We start from the raw sequence: 11,856 nt of genomic DNA, 5'->3' as shown, positions 1-11,856 counted from the left end.
AACCCAATGGTTTAAAAACCGGATCGGTGACCCGGATCGGGCTTTTCAAAAACCGATCCGGATCGGCGAATCGGCGATCCGGATCGGAATCGGGTGAATCGGTCAGAATAAAGCTTCAAAAAAATCCGAAAAAATTATTAAAATTCATTATAAATATTGGTTTTTAGGAATTCAATAAAAAATGAGGGTACTCCATTAAGAATTTTCATGTTTTTGAATGAATATGCAAATATTGATATGTTCTTTCCCTGCATGAACCGCCGTTCAGCATTTAATTTACAGTATTTCGTGCTCATCCCTACACTGTTGCTGTTGGGACTCGATATGTGAATAATATGGTTGGGATAGGGTGGCCTCGGAATCATCATCTCTCTCGTTTTCTCTTTGAATAATATGGATTAAAAAAAAAAAAAAACAAATTTTCAAAAAAATCTATCATGGATTAAAAAAAAAATCACAAATTTTCAAAAAATTCTATCATGGATTACAAAAAAAAATTCGATCATGGATTAAACAAAAAAAATCACAAATTTTCAAAAAATTCAATCATGGATTACATAAAATTCGATCATGGATTACATAAAATTCGATCATGGATTACAAAAAAAAACAAACAAAAAAAAACAAAAAATTCAATCGTGGATTACAAAAAAAGAAAAAATAGTTCGATCATGGATTACAAAAATTCAATCATGGATTACAAAAAACTCTATCATGGGTTACAAAAAAAGCAAAAAAACAAAAAATTCAATCATGGATTAAAAAAAAACAAACAAACATTTCAATCATGGATTACAAAAAAAAAAACAAACATTTCGATCATATATTACAAAACATTCGATCATGGATTACAAAAAATTCTATCATGGGTTACAAAAAAAAAAAAAAAAAACAAAAAAATCGATCATGGATTACAAGAAAAGAAAACAAACATTTCGATCATGGATTACAAAAAATTCTATTATGGGTTACAAAAAACCAAAAAATTCGATCATGGATTACAAAAAAAAATCTATCATGGATTACCAAAAAAAAAAAAAAAAAAAAAAAAAAAAAAAAAAAAAAAAATTTCCGTACGGAATCGCCGATTCACTGTTCGGACTCGCCGATTCCGTACAGTGAATCGGCGATTCACTGTACAGAATCGTCCGGTTCTCTCTAGAACCGGACGATTTCCGATTTTCGGGGCGATCCGGTTCCTTTTTCACTATTTCCGAGTCGAACCGGGCGAGTCCGGTTCGACTCGGCGTTTTTTAAAACGCTGGGTCAACCTATTTATTTTTGGGTGCCTAGGTTCTAAACAATTAAATTAGAGCTGACCTTCAAATAGTATCGATAAATGTGGTTTTAATATTGTAAATAAGTGTCATAGCCTTAAAATATATTTCCATATGTATTTATAAAGTTTAAAGCTTAAAAAATAGTATAGATCAATAGATCTATGAAAACTTGAAAATCTTGAAAATTGATGATAAAAACGTGTGTTATAAAATATACTATTTTTAAAACTTGAAATCTATTTTTTTCTCATGTCCATGTATCATGATGTCGAGTTGATTAATTTGAAGATATTTGAGCATCAAAACAGCCTCTTTTAGTAAAAATTTTGATGTAAACTCAAATTTGATTGTTTAAAGCCTCAGCTCCATATAAGCTTTTTCCTTTATTTTTAAATCCCTCAATTGTAAAGTTTTATATAAAATGAGTATCTCTATTATCTAGAAATAGGCTCAAGGCCTAGGTTGATTGGGTAGCCGGTGCCACAAAATGATATCTTGTGTGTCATGGGTGAGGTACCATTTGCCCACAGATTACCCAAAAAGAGTATCTCTAGTCTCAATCATGCTTTTGTTGTCGTGGTCCTAAAACCTATGTCCTTCAGAATTTACAAGCTTCCTTCTAGATATACACTTAAGCTTCTCTTTGCTGATGTGACATGAAAATATATGCAGCGGATCTCCATATCCTCAGTACTCTTTCATATATGCAGGGGATCTCCATATCCTCAGTACACTTTATGTTTGATTTTCTTAATGCCCATAATGTACATGGGAAAGCTTTTTATGTTCTCCCTACACCCTATACCATTGAAGTTTTATGTTCCCCCTAATCTAACCGTCCATTAATGGGAAAGCTTTCTATGTTCTCCCTACACCATTGAAGTTATATGTTTCCCCTAATCTAACCGTCCATTTTTTAATGGAGGGCTAAGATTGCCTCAATGACAATGTCAAGTCTTTACACTGTTTTATTTTTAAATTTTTTTTCTATAAACTATTTTGACACCAAATTTTGGACGTCCATTCCTCTATTAATCTCGCACTAACAAAAAATATAAAAAAAATATTTTTGATGAAATAAAATAACCAAAATACCCCTAAAATTTTAAAGGGTATTTTGGTTATTTTTTATCAAAAAATAATTGCTAATATTTTTATAGGTGCGCCACAATGAGAAGATGGCACGTACCAAATTTCATATTCAAAAAAATTGTATTAAAAAAAATAAAAATAAAATACTTTGAGATGTCAGATCTAAGATCAAATGATGAGTGGCTCTCTTGATAAAAAATAAACGGTTGGATAGTAGGGGAAACATAGAACTTCTATGGTGTAGGGGAAACATAGAACTTCTATGGTGTAGATGGAACATAGAAAGCTTTCCAAATTTATAGAAGTTCAATATTATTGCTTGAGGAGGTACTGTTCAAGATGAACATGGATGAATATAGACGATTTTTCCCAAAAAATATAGAGCTAGGTTAACATGACCCTTTATAGATCTAACCATGTGTCCTATTATGCCTTTGAGCCGCACATTTCTGCTATGTTGAATATGACAAGGTTGATTAGTGTATTATTGCATGTTGTAAAATAAAATTAGTTAAATAATTTTGAGGCATATCCTCCTCTTCTATCCTTGAAATTTTATGTGCTGTTATATATTCTTTAAACATATCGAGAAGATTAGATTTTCTACTGTTTAGGTCCTCATCTAAAAAGTTTAGAAAGTACTCCATACCTCCATGTGGCTTAAAATTTTGTGGTCCGCATATATCCAGTAAGAGAATTGACTAAGAAACTAGCTATTCCCTATAGGACAACACTCACAAGAACTAAGATAGAAGATGGATGAATATAGACGATTTATCCCCAAAAATATAGAGCTACGTTAATATGACGCTTCATAGACTTAATGATGCAGATCAAAATCTGGTGGTTATAAATTTTAATTTTAGTTGTTGTTAATTTTATTTTTAGAGATTGGGTAGATTTTTTATTTATTTTATTAAAATCAATTTTTAATAGATATTTATTTTTTGGTTAGTTAGATCAAAGTCTATTTTTTTTAGGACGTACGTTTTTTTGTTTAAATTTTGAAAGAGTCCATTTTTGCTATATACGAATGTCTATTAGATGTGCTTTAATTTGGGTTTGTACATAAATAGAAGTATCTAAGATAGATTTGTTTTTTAGTTAGTTATCACGTTTTCAATGGTTTAACTCGCATCGCTTCGTAAGTGCTTCGATATGCGTTTATAGCATATCGGCATGGTAACTCCGCAACACCCTTATGTACGTATGATTGATGAAGACTGAACAGTGAGCTCATCGCATCATTTTGAATATTTAGTAAGAAGGATATTTTTGTTTCTTATTTTGAAGGAATATTATCTTTTGGGTATTTACGTTTTGGATTTGTTAGGGAGATGTTTTAGGACGTCTAGAATGAGAGTCCGTAAATTGAATGAGGTTCATCCCTTATTGTAAGGATGTGAGATAATGGAAAATTTATAGCAAAGTAGTAATCTTTTTAGTTATGGAAAGGAAAACTTCCACTTTCTTTGTTAGTGGCGTGGGTAGAAGTTGGGTCATAGTATTTTGTTTGTTATATCTTTTTAATATTATATTTAGGGATGTGAATGTAAACTCCTATAGAAAGAGCACATGAGTTGTAATTAAATGAGGAAATTTTGTTAATGAAAAGAGTGATCGTTGAGATCGTATAGAGCGAGAGAGAGAGTCATTTGTAGGTGTTTTTCTTCTCCTTTGGTTATGGGCATACGTTGCAATACACGTATCATCGCATTTTGTTCTTTCTTCTTTTGATTTTTTTCACGTTTTTTTTTTTTTTTTAAACGCGGTTATTTTTACTAGTGTTGTTTACTGATAAATTTTATACTGTGTCACCTAACCATGTTTATTGAAGTCCTAATATGCCTTTCAACCGCGCATTTTTGCTATGTTGAATATGGTAAGGTTGATTAGTGTACTATTACATGTGTAAACTAAAATTAGTTAAATATTTTGAGGCATATCCTCCTCTTCTATCCTTAAAATTTTATGTGTTTACTTATGGATTTTCTACTTCTACTATATATTCTTTAAACATATCTAGAGCACTAGATTTTCTACTCGTAGGTACTCATCTAAAAAGGTTAGAAAGTACTCCCTACCTCCATGTGGCTTAACATTTTGTGGTCCGCATATGTCAGACTAGTTCTTGTGAGTTTTGTCTTATAGGTAATAGCTAGTTTCTTAGCCAATTCTCTTACAGGATATGGTTCCCGAGTTTAAAACCTAATTTATTTAAGATTCGGTATTGACCCTCTTTTCACTAATTAGTTTTTGAATTAATTTTTGCATTTTATCTCTTTTTCTTCAATAGCTTAAGATTATGCTTACTTGGATACAAGTGTTATGGGGCTCGATCAATCAAAATCTAATCAACATAGTCCCTAAATGGATTGGTTTTGCTAACAACAAATAATATGGGTCTAATTGAGATAATTCCTTAATTTATTATGAAATCATCATGTCTAAAATGCAACCACAAATAATGACTTTGATGCATTTCACACTATAATTAGCTTATAATTTGCCAATTAAATGCTGAACCACTCATGGCTAGTTGGCCCACATGAGATGATATGGGGTTCTTTGGCCTATTTTCAATACTTAATTCTTTTGTTCTATTAAACAGTTGTCCCAAAGGAAACAAATCATCCAATAGCGAAGAATGTGGATTGTCTTCTATCGAAAATTTGTTTTCTTTTTTTTTGATAATTCAGTGGGAGAAGCTTTTACCCATTTTTTCCAGATAGACTAGAGAGTTAGCTTTTTTGAAAATGCCACTGATAGTTTCAATAAAATTAAAAACTACAACGTGATAACTAGGCATGAGGATGCTTCTCGCCACGACCCAATCCCTTTCCTAAAAGACTTGTCTCGCAACTTTTTTCTTTACGTTTAAATAATTATTTAATTCAAACTTGTGGGCTAATTATTGCAGGCCCACTTTCCCAAACGCGGACAAGCAAATTGAAAATTCCTTGATAATTAAGGAAATAAACTGTCTATAGTGGTGCCCACGAAATATGGCTCTTTCAAATATAATGTCTTTTTATTAAATGGTGAAAGTGCTACAAAAAGTGACTCTCTTAACCATCAACCCTTTGTCCTAGGTTATGAATTATGACAGGAGTTGCCATCAAAGGCTCCACAATTTTGAATTGTGAGCTCAATCACTAAACATGATGACACTGCCAAGATGAATGACTTGAAAAATTATAGGAATTACGCATACTTTTAAAATTTGCACTACTACTGCTATTTTAATTCACAGCTTCTTTTGTTTTTTAGGTCGTGCTCTTATTAGGCCGGTTTGCCTGAAAACCCAACGTTTTTAATAGGATAAACTGTAGGTTATTTAAGGGAAAGGTTTCTATATTTTTTCTACAACATAGAAGATATATATTTTTTTCATCCAGCCGTCTAATTTAGATCAACTACGAATATTTTTCTATTTTAAATTAAAAAAAAGCTTACATATACAACCTTATACTATGGAAAGAATGTGCATCAAAAAGTGTTTTGAAGTTGGAAAAACCTTTTAATTGATCATTTTGTCCTCGATATGTTTGGATATAAAGAAAAAAAAATAAGAATTTTAAGTTTTAAAAATGGTGCATCTTGTAGTAAGTTATCTGGACCGCTATTTTTAAGATTTTCAAGTATTGATAAATATGCTCGGTCTGTATATTGGTTTGAATTTTAGATTTTATAATTATAATTAAACATTGATTTTCAAGCCATCCTAAGGTTTCTGACACGGGAACTATATTTTCCAACAAAATTTTGAGTTGCACTTTATTGATATAGTATAAAGTGGGCACCTTATATGAACCTCACTGTTCAAATAGTATATATCAAGACCTATAATTTGGAAGGAAAAGTATACAATGAGACTATTTACCTTTGGTATAAGGTGGTCATAATTAATTCTAACCATTAGATATGAAATTGGATGCCTGTGTTTATTTCAATAACTAAGTTTAAAATAAATTTTCTCAAACTTTGTGATACACTCAAGCTATCAGATTTCACATCGAATTATTATAATTAATTATGACTTCTTTGTACTAAAAATAAATAATTTTACCGTAATTTGGTATTTCTTATTTCAGTATTTTCTCAGTTTTTATTTTTCATTCTTGTTATTTTGAATATAATGGGGTTGCTACGTCATTATTTGTTTCTAGAAGGTCATTGGGAAGTCGTGGAGATAAATAAAAGGCAACTCGGTGCTATGTACATCTTCTTGTTCTTGTGCATTTTACAAATTTGCCTCTAAATTCTACATGCATATCAGTGGTCAAAGTCCTTGACAACAACCTTGCCCATGGATAAGGATTTCCTAGAGTCTTTTAATTTTTTGTTAATTTATTTTTTTATAATTTTAATCCTAGCGTTTGGGTGCATGCTCTTTTAATATCATATGTCGAATTGCCAATCTTATAGTCAAGGGTAATTGCGACCTCATATGCTTTTCTATTTGTGCGTGACCTCAAACTCAAAAGTGGTTTTGAAATTTATATAACAATTGGTAGCTATAACCATGTTCTTTCAAAAATTGGGGAAAAATCAGATTTGACTAAAATTTTCCAATTCCTCAAAGGGACTCGCAAAAGTAAAATCGTCAGATCTAGATCAAAGGGGCAAGGCTCATTAGTGACATTATGGCTGAAGGTATCCTAATCACTCATTCAGATCCGATGGCTAGGAAAATGTGGCATATATGAATTCCCTATGCCTAATGCCATTTAGAAAGCTTTGCAGAAACAGAGGGAAAGGGGAAAAGGGATCCAAAATTGAAAAAATCGTTAAATACTTGGCAAAATGGAGTTTCCCTGTTCCAAACGGCCCCATAATTAATGTGCATTCTCATAGTTTTGCAAAATGATTTGGGTAAAGGTGAAGTGGTTAGGATCCACACAATGTGCACCTAACAAAAATAAGTTGGCAATATTTGGTGTTCCATCCCAATCATATGATTAGGTGGTTTAGCTCACAAAAGACATGGAGAATTCCTTTTTTTTTCTCATATCTTTCTAATCACCCCCAATATCAATTTCATAAAGAAAACAATAATTTAGAGCTAAAAAAAAAAACACTCCAACTAATGCCTCCTCAAAGATAGATTGCAGATAGGGGTGGCAATGGGTCTAGATTCGGATCCAGCCAAACCCAAACCCGACCCAAACATTAAAATAGCTATGTATTCAGCCATATTGAAATATATTTCATGTATTGGGACCTAAAAAATATTACCGGCCCCGAAATTGGACCCGATCGGACCTGGATCTAAATAGTATTCAGGTCCAAGATTTTGACCCGAACCCGACTCACCAGATCATATTTTTAGGTACATATCCGGACTCGGATCAGGTCTACCCCTCGGGTCCCGGGTCTGGGTCCATTGCCACCCCTAATTGTGGATTGTCCATATAAGTGAAATACATTTAGGATTTTAAGAGCTCAAAAGTATTTAATTTTATTTAGAATCGGCACAGGGGTGAATCAAAGAGATATTTTTAATTTTCAGATAAAAAAAAATCTCCCCTTGCTTTGGTGCTAGGGGGACCATGTAAATATATAAAGCTTTTCCATATTTAATTTCATACTTCCATGACAACATCCCATGCCTAAAAATACTTAATAAATAACTATGCAAAAGCATGATCCAAACATTCCTGGATCATGTGGAAGTTTCGCTTTCAAGATCCGACAATGATGTCCATGGTGATCCTTATCCACCAAAAGAAAAAAAGGTAATCTCCTTTAAAGTTCACACTTTTGTATCTTGGAGGGTAGTGACCTTTGACTCCATGGAATTGGAGTTACTCACACTTGTCACTTAAGATGGTGTAGATCCGGCACAGAATTTATGGCTTTGATGGTGCATACTGTTTATGTATACCTTTCAAATCCCCTGCGTCTATTTCAAATTTACGAAATTTATGTTTAAAAAAAGGGAAAGTTATCAAAATACCTATGAGATGAACTACTTGATATTTTACTTAGTTGAATTTCAAAAGGAAATTTGATAGGGGCTGCAGCCCTATCAAAATTAATAAAGTCTCACGTCATTATTCATCGAAAATTGCAATTCAAGTATTGGAAAATCTTTACATCAATTATCTCGGCTTGAACATTATGGTTGTTAAAAAAAAAAAAAGGATTTCAAGCTCAAAAAATAGTATATATTGTAACAAATTATCTAAACCGTATATTTTACTCCAAAAATAAGTATTCATAGATCCGCAAGATCTGTACTTTTTTTTTTAGAACCGTAAGATCTGTACCTTTTTTTTAGTTTCAAAAATTGTTGCTAGTGTTGGAAATTGGTTTTAGAGCCATATAGAGATTTCCGTTATCCAAGTGCTTTCCGGATGATGATTTGAGGTGAGGCGATATTTTGTTTTCACTAAGGCTAGGCCTTATAGAGACTTTATCGATTTCAAAAGAAAAAGTTTTTATAAGGTTTTTTTTGGGTAAGTAAAAGTTTATATGAGGTTGCAACTTTAAAATGTAGAATTACAGATGCACCTCAAAAAGCCATCGGTAATGGTTGTTTTACTGTTGAAAAGCCTCTAATTGATCATCTCGACATCAAGATGTATGAATATGAAAAAAAAAAAGATTTTGAGTCTCAAAAATAGGACATCTTGCAATACATTAACTAGACCGTCTATTATCAAGATTTTCATATGTTTATAGATCTGCTTGATTTTAACTATTTTGCAGTTTAAAATTTTATAATTAGATATGAAAATAGATTTTAAGATAATCCTAAGAATATTTTTCACCAAAATTACATGTTATGATAAAATTTGGAGGTGCGCCTTAATTGGATTGTTTAAAGTTGCAACCTTATAAAAACCACACCCAATTCAAAATGCCCATAAAAAACAGATGCAGTTTATACATATTCCCAATGTAATGGTGGAGCATATGGACAGTTTGCTAAAGGTATTGGAAACACTAATGCTGGTTTGGTAATGGTGAGCACTAAAAAAATCAAGTCGGCCATGGCTGCCAATAAAACCTGGAAAAAATCGCAATCTACCAAGGCGGAGAAAACCCTGCCAAAAAAAGCCGAAATCTTGAGATCTTTGTACATGTCAATGTATTTTTAATGTCATCTTCACCTTCATGGACACAGAGAGGAGTGAGTAGGGAAGAGAGAGAAGAGGGCAGGGTTAGAGTGATTTGGGTGTGGGAAAATTGATGAAATCAGGGGAGAGAGAGGGGCTGCAAGAGAGAGAATGGGAAAACAAAAGAAAAACGACCTGAGGTTTGAGGAGAAAAAAATAGAGGACCTGCAAAGTTCTAAAGAGAAAACTCTCGGTCAAAAAGCAGAAATAACCGGGGCTTTAGGTGCCCCGATTGCCCTTTGTTGACTTCAAATCAAAATATTGTGCAGCTCAAATCTATCGGTGTAATTGTCGTAGGGCCGCAGCCCTATGAAAACATTTTCCTAAAAAAAGTACACGATTGAATAGTGACCAATGGGTAAAATCTCAAAATAGTGCATCTCTAATAGGTATTTTGATAAATTTCTTTTCAAAAATAACTTTTTAGGTAGTTCAGATGTTTTAATCAAGCTTGAGGAAATAAGTGACTAGAAAAGAGTTTACTATGAAATGATATAAACAGTCATTAGGGCCCTACATCAAAAGTTTTCCCATGTCTACATCCTGCCAACCCTAGGAAACATTTGGGTTCCAATCAAGTTGATGTGTCTCCTTTTGAAAGTCCTTCAAATTTTGGGGGTAAGGTGTGATATTATCCCTTCCAAACTTTTGGATGGACAACACAACATTTTCCACCGATTTTGACATCGCTATGAAATAGCTTGTTGAGATATTTTCACAAAATTCAATTAACCAATGATGATTTCGTAACTTACCGTCGTCTCTGCCTCTTGGTTTTCATATAGTTTTTTCGATCGAGATCGGGATGTCTAGAGCTAATTACCTGAAAGGATGTCAATAGTATTTGTGTTTCCTTCTTTCTGGTGCTTGTGAGGGGCACTATTGTCTTGCTTAGATCCAATAATGTGGAAATCATGAGTCCATGGTTGTGGTTGCTTTTATAAGTTGTGGACAGCAGTGTTATTAGGACCAGATCAATCATTGAACTAGTGGAGAGACTGGTTGTCGGTCAGAGACAGAGTAGACCATTTAAAAAAGCTTGCATATACAAGTCAAAGAATTATGGGAAAAGTACAGTGATTTATCTTTTATTTTGTGACATTGAAAAACTCTCATGACAGTTTTTGCTTTTTTTGTGTTTTTCAAAATACCATTAGTTCCAAATTGGGATGATTTTTTTTGCTAGTTTGGAACATCGAGAACCAAACTTACCAATTCACATAATTGTTAGTTCAGAACTTGAAGTTTCAAACTAGTTATGAAGTTTGGAAATACCAATTCATTCATTTTAAAACCAGTTTGGAACTTCCACTTTCGAGCCTGGGGTATTTTGGAAAAGATAGAGAAAACCAGAGACAAATGAACATCAAATTTGTAAAATGACATGCGTTTTTTTTAAGGGCATGGTTTGTACAAGGTTGAAGCCGTAAACAATCAAACCATTTAAGGGCATGGTTTGTACAAGGTTGAAGCCGTAAACAATCAAACCAAGGCAACACATTTAAATAGTGCCACGATATATTGTTAGTATCATAAATATTTCTCATGACCTGAAAACTGATTTTGATATTTAATTATAAACTTTGAAATTAAAAAGTAGTGCAGATCAAGCCATTTATGAATAATTGAAAATGTTGAAAAATTGACAGTCCAAAAAATGCATTACAAGATACACTATTTTCAAGACTAAAAATCTATTTTTTCTTATGTCCATACATTTTGAGGTTCAGATGATCAAATTGAAGGTTTTTCGAGCATTGAAACATTTTCTAATCAATTTTTTAGGTGTCTTAATTTGATTGTTTAGGCCCTCACCCTTATATAAAAATTTTCCTTTATTTAATGGGGAAGCTTTACATTTGGCGCCACTCACATATCACCAACCTACAAAGTTTATTGTTCTCAACCATCCATAGACGGTTAGGATAGCTTAAGTCACAATGTCACAAGTTGGCTCTTGAGCATCACATCTCGATCCAACGACTCAAATTGTTTTATTTTTAATTTTTATTGTACAAATCATTTTGTAGCAAAATTTGGGTCATGGATACATCTACCTGGGGAGCATATGATAAAATAATAAAAACACTCATGATGATAAAAACGTTACCAAAATAACCTTGAACAGGATTTTTTGTCATTCATTTGCATCATAAATATTTTCTTATTTTTGCTAGGTGGGCAACAATGAAAAGAGCAGATGCCCCAAATCCTACTAAAAAATATTGTGTAGTAAAAAGATTAAAAATCAAATTGTGTTTGTGCGTGACATTATGATATGAGCAATCCGAGCGGTTCATTCCGATCAGACGGCTAAGAGCATGGGCTACATAAGCTTTATATGTGGTCGCGCCACATAA

The sequence above is a fragment of the Amborella trichopoda genome, chromosome 1, assembly GCF_054954075.1.
Source record: "Amborella trichopoda isolate Santa Cruz 75 chromosome 1, AtrichopodaSantaCruz75HAP2 v2.0, whole genome shotgun sequence".
Taxonomy (NCBI): domain Eukaryota; kingdom Viridiplantae; phylum Streptophyta; class Magnoliopsida; order Amborellales; family Amborellaceae; genus Amborella; species Amborella trichopoda.
Note: the sequence above shows the minus strand (reverse complement) of the source record.